Genomic DNA, 8,375 nt, shown 5'->3' on the forward strand with positions numbered 1-8,375 from the left:
AACATATCAGGTAACATGATCCGATAATCGCCTCTTATCTGTTGATAAGACCCCCCGCCCGCGTGACGTCATACCCCTCGCTCCTGAAAACCCCCCCGCCCCGCACCCCCCTCAGAGGACCCGAGCTAGAACTCTCTTAGTATTCCTACTATATATATATATATATATATATATATATATTATTAATAATATATTATTTATTGCTTATATAGGCAATAAATAATATAATAATATATATGATTATTTTTTGCACCGTTGTGGGCTATCGCGACAGGGAAGCGTTATTTTTATTTTAATTTGCCGAAATTTTATTATGTACATAATTTTAATCCTATATTTTCACTGTGTACATAATTTTAATTCGCTGAATTTTCGTAATGTTCATAATTTTAAAATTAATTAATGAAAAGCTCGTATAAATTAACAAAATTTAAAAAAAGGTAAATATTGTAGGCCAACTAAACGAGCAATTAAATAAGATCTAAAGATTTATTAATAATTAAATAATTAAATAATTAAATTCTCATTCCGTTAGAGAAACAATATACAACGTAAACGTTTCGACTGCACTACAGTCTTTTTCAATACATAAAAATCAAATATTAAAATACAAAGTTAAATATTAAAATACAAAGTTGGTTAAACATTAAAATACAAAGTTAAACGATTCTTCGCTGATGACCAATAGATAAGTAAGACGATTGATCTGAGATTCCAAGTTTTGCGACATTTAATCATGATTATCGTTTTAACAAGTTCTTCTTCTCGACATTTCAAGTGTGTGTTGCGAAGTCTAAATAACAAATGTACTCTTAATTATTCCCTTATCCCCTTAATTATTTAATTATTAATAAATCTTTAGATCTTATTTAATTGCTCGTTTAGTTGGCCTACAATATTTACCTTTTTTTAAATTTTCCTAATTTTAATTTATCGAATTTCTATTATGTACATAATTTTTATTTCCAATTTTTTTTACGTACATAATTTTAATTTCCAAATTTCTATTATGTACATAATTTTAATTCACTTTATTTATTTTATCTAAATAATTTTAATTTGCCCAATTTTTATTATGTATATAATATTAATTTGTCGTATTTCTTTTATTTAAATAATTTTAATCCGCTGAATTACTGTATGTACATAATTTTATTCTTAAATTTTCATTGTGTACCTAATTCTAATTCTTGAATTTCCATTATGTTTTAAATTTTTATTCGCCGAATTTTTACTATGTACAGTACATAAGTATTTTTGAATTTCTATTATGCGTTATAATTGAAAAATTCGTTTAGCGCGCGCAAAGCGCGCGCTTGTGTTATTTAGTGTGTATAAAAAGAATAATAGTGTTTCGCTACAAGACAAATTATATTCCGAAAGCTAAAATAAATACGTGAGTTTTTGTTTTCATGATATATTTTATGATAGTTACTTATAGCTAATTATTTAATAACAGATAACTTTTATTGACTTCTGATCAAATAAAAAAATTCAAAAGAAAATAATGGAAAACGTAATAATAATCTATGACCGCGCCTGCTTTCTAATATTATTGTAAAATATAAACTGACTATTATAAAATTTCAATAGAAATGTTAATATTGTAAGCGAGAATTCAAATGATTTACTAGTCCATCTCGTCAGTAATCTGCGTTAATCGGTTTTAGTCATTGACAGGAAATAGAACATGTTTTAATCGAATTCGAGACTGAATGTAAAAAATTTTATTTTGTTATCTAACAACAATTTATCATATTGAGGAAGACTGCTGTGCAATCGAAACGTTTATGTATATTACGATTAATATTAATTTGATTTAAGTTTTTAGTTTGAATAAACGTTTTAATATTTTAACAATTTGACACTGTAATTGTTATTGCTCGTTTTAGTTGGCCTTGGTTTTATTTATGATCCCTTTTTATAATTTATATTTATACGAGCATAGTAATTTTATGCATGTATATATCTTATAAAATTGTAATTTTTAGACTACTAATTTATTCCTCTTAAATTTAAAGCATGTTTATAGAACCATTTTTTTAATAAGCCAAGAAATTGTTGTGTGCCTCGGGAGAGACACCAGGGGGTCGCGCCAAATTGGGATGGGAATCCGGGGCGTCAGGACTTGTCGGGTGTTTGTAGAAAATGCACTGCACTTTTCTTATTAAAATTCTTTATTCAACTTCAATCACTTGGCCTTTATTTATTTCACTAATAATACACTGAAGCTTTACCGGGTGTGCGGCACTGACTTTCTGTCACTCCGCGTATCGCGCACAACTGCGAGTCGATGCTAAGTGCGCGCGCGGTTAGCGAGATCGTGGTTAGAGCGATTGTTTGTGTCTGCGACTCAGCGAGTTGTCGCGTCTCTACTTTCTTTTTATATCGTTGTTTTTTGGAGTTTTCCCGATCGGAAGGGGTGCCTGGCAACAGGTTTCCCCGGTCGAGAATCTAGGTGCAAGCGAAGCAGATTCAAAGTCCTTCTGCTTTGCTTGCACGTTGACCAATTTCTGTTCCGCGTATATCTCGCATTGTATGCGTTTTTAACGCGGTCATTATCTGTCGTAATTCTGATTTCGCGTATACCTCGCATCGTATGCGTTTTTTAACGCGGTCATTATCTGTCGTAATTCTGATTCCGCGTATACCTCGCATCGTATGCGTTTTTTAACGCGGTCAGTGTCTGTCGTAATTGCGGATGTAATACGAGTACTCATTTCTTAATATTAGTTACCTTTTAATAGTTATATCTATATCTTTGGGGGATATAACATCCCTCCCCCGTTAAAGAAGAAAAACGAAGGTATGAAGTTTTTCGCTTACAACTAAAGCTTACAAATGTTTATTCCCGTTCACAATATAATTATAATCGTTTCCTATTTCCTAAAAACGCGTACTATTACTTCTTTTTAATATAAATCTAGGTACATCCCAGTCATCGTCGAGTATCGTCACTCTTGGTCTTCTTCTAGTGTCTTTTCTATTTTTTACTTTCCAAATTACAATGATAATGACAAATATTATAATTATGAATATTATTAATCCGCTCGAGGTCATGGGATAAATAAATTGTTTCCTCGTATAAAACTTTTGTTCATTATCTTGTAAATCATTGTCTATGTTGTTTATCTTCGTTCGTAATTCTATTAATTCTGCGTTGTGTTGTGTTAGATTATTTAATGTGTCGAGTATTCTCATGTCCTCCGTTTTAATTTGACAGTTTCCTCGTGAGGTTAATCGGCCGGTATTTTTTATTACTAAATTTTTTTCTGTGTATCCGTCACATTTTATATTTATTTTCTCTTCCTTAGCTGTTGAGTACAACCATGTGTGTGTTTGATGTAACGGGATCCATACTGTCGTTTTCGTTATACGATAGCGTACCTTACATTCATGCTTATCTTGCATTCGTTGCGTATACGTTTGTAATTCGCACGGTATATTCGTGTTTACGCGATAAGTCGGCATGCTATGTTCGCATATATAATTAGAGTTTATTTTACTACATTTTTGTAAATCCTCATTTGTTATAATTAAATATGTTAATCTAAGGTTATCTATGGCAAACATATCGTTTTCTACTTGTATACCCTTAAATGTTTTATTGTATGCTGCCACGGGGAATTCAATTGCCTTTATTATGTTATATTTAGGCTGTGATATTATCGAGAACCGCAGTATTGTATATAAATTATATTCTTACGTATGCACTTACGCTTGCATGTTTCTTTATTTCATGCCAGTTTACTGCGTGTGTTCTAAACGGAAAATAATATCCCTGTTCTAACTGTGTTGCGGCTTCCTTTAAATGCGCGACAATGTTATCAAATGGTACTAATTTCGGGTGTATATTTCCTTCCTCGATTTGCGCTAAGTATTCTATAATATTTTCCGCGTCCCTAATGGCGTCTGTTAATGCTGCCATAATTATTTTATATTGTCCCTGTATCTTTTCTAACGTAACATATTGCGCTACATTTTCCTGTAAGAGTTTTTCACTCTGTTTTATTGTATTCTCTAACTTATTTATATGTGTTACTGTATCGTTGATTATTGTTAGTTGATGTCTAACTGTGTGTTGTAACGTGCTCTGTCGGCTATTTATTAATTCTAGTTGTTCGTTTATGCGTTTTTCGTCATCGGCGTCCATGGTACCGAACAATGTCTTTGCTACTGTTTCTATCCCGTCAATTATTCCCCTACGTTTGTCTGTATGTCTGTCGTAGAGTGTATTTATTTGTATTGTCGTCTTTTCCAAATAGTTTAGTGTTTGTTTTGTAATACTAACTAAATTAAGGCATGTGTTTTGTTGTGTTAACACATTGCACGCTTTTTCTGTACGCTCTATATAATTTCGTATGTAACCCTGTTTCGCAGTTAATGTTGCTAGGTCTAGTTTTATTACTAGTTTCCACGTGCTTTTAGAACAATGTAGATGGCCTATTTTTTCAAAATGTATCCCTGGTTCGTTGGTGAATTCCTCGAGTTCGTATGGCTCTTGGCTTGACCGTCTCAATGTCGCTGCGTTGGCATTGAATATGATCATCTTGTAATATATATAATTCCCCTTACTATTTTATACTTTTGTATGCAATTTTTATCAAGAAAGCGGAGCATTCGTTTTTTATATCTTCTGTCGTTTCTTCAGTCTTAGGACAACTTTTGTTACGTGTGGCACGACGTATTATCATGTATTTTCGTTTTAATTGTATTAGGTGCAATGCTTATTCGCATTTAGACGATTTGTTGTGTCCCTACTGTCGCGCCCGCGCCCCTGTTGTGGGGCCCGAAATAACGGGGGACGAGTATACCCGGGCGTACGATGTGCTCCGGTGGGCGAATGTGTCCCGGAGGGCGGGTGAGCCGCATTCCTTGCACGTCACCCTCGATACGCGTACCGGTACGCGAGTGGTGCGTAAAGTGGTGGTTTTGGTGGGGACGACCAACCTTGATCGATTCGCGATACCAGAATAGGTAAGTCTCAATTTTCGATAAATAATTTTAGTCTGTTTGTGTGTATGCGTATTGCTCTTCTTCCTTTCTCTACTGTGTAGTTGACGTCGGAGTTCTTTTCGATTATCGTATACGGTCCTGCCCATAAGGCGTCAAGTTTCTTTGATCGTCCGCGTCGTAGCGTATCGTCGTATATAAGCACTTTATCGCCGACTTTAAATTTTATTTCTTTCGCGTCTTTATCATAATATTTTTTCGATTTGATTTTCTCTTCGTTTACGCGATCCTTCGCAATTTGTTGTGTGGCCCTTAATCTTTCCCTAAGCTCTTGAGCGTAATCATCGTAACTGTATGTGGCCCTCGGTGGTTTTGTTAATGCCGTCGGTAGGTTGGCCTGATGTCCGTAAATTAATTCAAACGGCGTGTACCCCGTTGCACTGTGCGGGGTCGTATTATAAGTAAACATTGCATAAGGTGTCCATTCGTCCCAGTCTGTTTGATCAGCGTCAACATAATGGCGAAGATACTCTGCTAATGTCCTATGTGATCGTTCGAGTGCCCCATTTGTTTCCGGATGATACGCGGTTGTTTGTAATTTTTTGATTTTTAACAGTTTACATGTGTCCTTAAATATTTCACTTAAAAAGTTTGTCCCTTGATCTGTCAAAATTTTCTCCGGTATCCCGTGTTCTAGGATTATTTTCGTTACGAACTCCTTTGCGATTGTGCCGGCTTCCTGGTTCGGTATTGGAATCGCCTTACTAAATTTTGTTAGGGTGTCTTGGAATGTTAATAAATATTTACTCCCATTCGTAGTTATTGTTAGCGGCCCTACAATGTCCAACGCACATTTTTCAAATGGCTTATCAGGCGTATCTGTAATTATTAATGGTGCTTTATTTTTCCGCGACAATTTATTTTTTTGACATGACCCGCATTTGGCGATGTATTTCTCGACGTCTTTTGCTAAACCCGGCCAATCATGATCTAAACGAATTCTCTTAATTGTTCTTTCTATTCCCTGATGTCCTCCGATGGGCGCATCGTGATATTCATACAGTATCTGTTGTTTTTCCTCTTCGGTGTACATTCTTTCATTATTAGCGTCGTTTATCTCTTCTTTTTCTATCTTGCATATACCTTCCGTCCTTTCGCTTGAGTCAGCGTTTCGGATTACGTTCCGACTCAATGCATCAGCGTTTGCGTTCGCTCGTCCGGCCTTATGTATGATTTCGTAATCGTATTCTTCTAATTTTAATCTCCAGCGAATTAACCTTGAGCCGGGGTCATTTACGTTAAATAGCCATACCAATGGTTTATGATCTGTGATGATTTTGAATTTGGTCCCGTATACGTATGGTCTAAAATGTTTTACGGCCCATACAATCGCTAATAAATCTTTTTCAGTTGTGCTGTAATTCTGCTCCGCGCGAGATAGCACTCTGCTTGCGTAAGCAACAGGGCGGTCATTGCCTATGAGCTTCTGTGAGAGCACGGCTCCGATTGCATAATCGGACGCGTCTGTAGTTATATTAAATTCCTTACTAAAATCTGGATATTGTAATATCGGTACCGTTATTAGCTTATCTTTTAAAATATCGAACGCAATTTGTTGCTCGCTGTTCCATCCGAAGGTTTCGCCCTTTTTTGTCAATCTAGTCAGGGGTTTTGCGATCTTTGAGAAATCTTGAATGAACTTCCTATAATAACCCGCGAGTCCTATAAATGCCTGTACATCTTTAACTTTCTGCGGCGTCGGAAAATTTTTTACCGCCTCTAATTTTGATGGGTCCGGTAATATACCGTTTTCCGAGATTATGTGCCCTAAGTATATAACTTCTTTTCGTAAAAATTCACATTTATCTGGCTGCAATTTCATGTTGTGTGTCCGTAATCTCTGTAATACTTCCCTGAGCCTTTTATTATGGTTCTCTAAACTTGACCCATATATGACAATGTCGTCGAGATATACAAGACATTTGAGCCCTTGAATTCCAGTCAGTACTGTATTCATTAGTCGTTGGAAGGTCGCGGGTGCATTCTTCAGTCCAAATGGCATTCTGTTGAACTCATAGTGTCCAAAAGGAATTGAGAAAGCCGTTTTCTTTTTATCGTATTTAGCCATCGGTATCTGGTGGTAACCTGATGCTAAATCGAGCGTTGTAAAGTATTTAGCGTTTCCCAGCTGGTCCAAAATGTCCGTGATGTTTGGTAGCGGAAACGAGTCGCCTATTGTAAGGTCATTTACCTTTCTGAAATCTACAACTACCCTTAGTCTTGGGTTTCTGGATGCGTCAGCTTTTTTCGGCACTACTAACAGTGGAGCGTTCCATTGACTAACGCTTGACCTGATAATGCCAGCATCTAGCATCTCTTTAACTTGTTTATTTACCTCCGCCTTATGCTTCTCTGGCAGGCGGTACGGTCGTACGTTGACCGGTGCTGAATCGGCGCGCGTGGTTATTTCATGTTCCACGGTCGCGGTGCAGCTCAGTGGTTCTCCATTCAAAAGAAATAAATCGCAATATTCTTCGCATATCCTGTGTATAGCCTGTCGTTCTTCTACGTTGAGATGGTCCGTCCGTAATAATTGTCATACTTCCCGATTTTTTTTGCTCGAATACTTCGGAATTTCTTTTCGTATAATGGTTATTTCATGCTTCATTTCCCCCTCTATTTCGTCTATAGTTATTAGCGGCGTTCTTAACTCGACAACTTCGTCGGTTGTATTTATGACACTGACTGGACACACGTAGTCCTCCGGTTGCACGAGGCATCGTCCTATATACACACCGGGTGCAGTTTGTTCGGCTCTTACGATTCCTGCGCTATTTTTATTTGTGGCGGCTCGGATAATTGTTTCGCTGCGCGGACTGTAATCGGATCTTTTCGTATAGTTGTAAATTTAACACGGCATCCCCTATGGTGAGTTCCCGTTTTTTGAAATTACAGTTAACTCCCTGTTTCCGCAAAAAATCTATCCCGAGAATTCCCTCGTATTCCATGGGGAAATCGTCTTTGACGACGTAGGTTGCGTGCTTTATTTTTCGACCTCCTATGTCAATTGTCGCCTGCGTTTTTCCTATTGTCCGCGCTTTGTGTCCCGTAATGCCAATGAGCGTTATTTTTCTTTTATAAATTAGTGCGTCATCTTTTAGATGTTTCAGTTTTATTAATGAAATAGTTGCCCCTGAATCGAATAGCATTTTAACTGCGCCATTCCTAGCTTCGCGCATCGGTAGTGTAATTAAATCTAAACCCGCGCTCTCTTGTAGTATGGGTCGTAGGTGTGATACGCGATACTCGATGGCGCGTGCCGGGGTCTCTCCTTCCGAGTCTCCTTCGTTGCTGTCGCGTTCGTAACTGGTACTGCTTTGCTCGGAATCCGTATCACCCTTTTTCGACTTCTTTCGACTCTT

The sequence above is a fragment of the Nylanderia fulva genome, unplaced genomic scaffold (genome assembly GCF_048542155.1).
Source record: "Nylanderia fulva isolate GAGA-0341 unplaced genomic scaffold, ASM4854215v1 Scaffold111, whole genome shotgun sequence".
NCBI classification, from domain to species: Eukaryota; Metazoa; Arthropoda; class Insecta; order Hymenoptera; family Formicidae; genus Nylanderia; species Nylanderia fulva.